At 47.6% G+C, this 319-nt stretch overlaps 1 protein-coding gene across 2 annotated transcripts in view; it reads right to left on the bottom strand.

The window, feature by feature from the left end:
• Window positions 1-319, bottom strand: part of Mark4 (microtubule affinity regulating kinase 4) — a 43,070-nt gene that overhangs the window by 6,983 nt on the left and 35,768 nt on the right. The window lies entirely within an intron of this gene.

The following is a 319-nucleotide window of genomic DNA, read 5'->3' as shown; positions in this document are numbered from 1 at the left end:
GCCTCCCAAGTGCTGGGATTAAAGGCGTGCGCCACCATGCCCAGCTTATTTACTTTTTATGTGTATGAATAGTCTTGCCTGCATGTATGTAAGAGCAACAGGTGCATATAGTGCCTGCAGCGGCTAGAAGAGGGCATTGGATCCCCTGGAAATGAAGTTACAGACAGTTGTTAGCCGCCATGTGGGTGCTGGTATTTGAATCCGGGTCATCTGTCAGAGCAGCCAGTGATCTTAACTGCTGAGTCATCTCCCCAGCCCCCACTGCATATATAGTTTTGTCTTAAAAGATAGTATTTGCTATCTTGAGGTCCAGGCAAAC

This window comes from Nannospalax galili, unplaced genomic scaffold (assembly GCF_000622305.1).
Source record: "Nannospalax galili isolate Female #2095 unplaced genomic scaffold, S.galili_v1.0 scaffold385, whole genome shotgun sequence".
NCBI classification, from domain to species: Eukaryota; Metazoa; Chordata; class Mammalia; order Rodentia; family Spalacidae; genus Nannospalax; species Nannospalax galili.
This window is presented reverse-complemented; position numbering and strand designations above follow the sequence as displayed.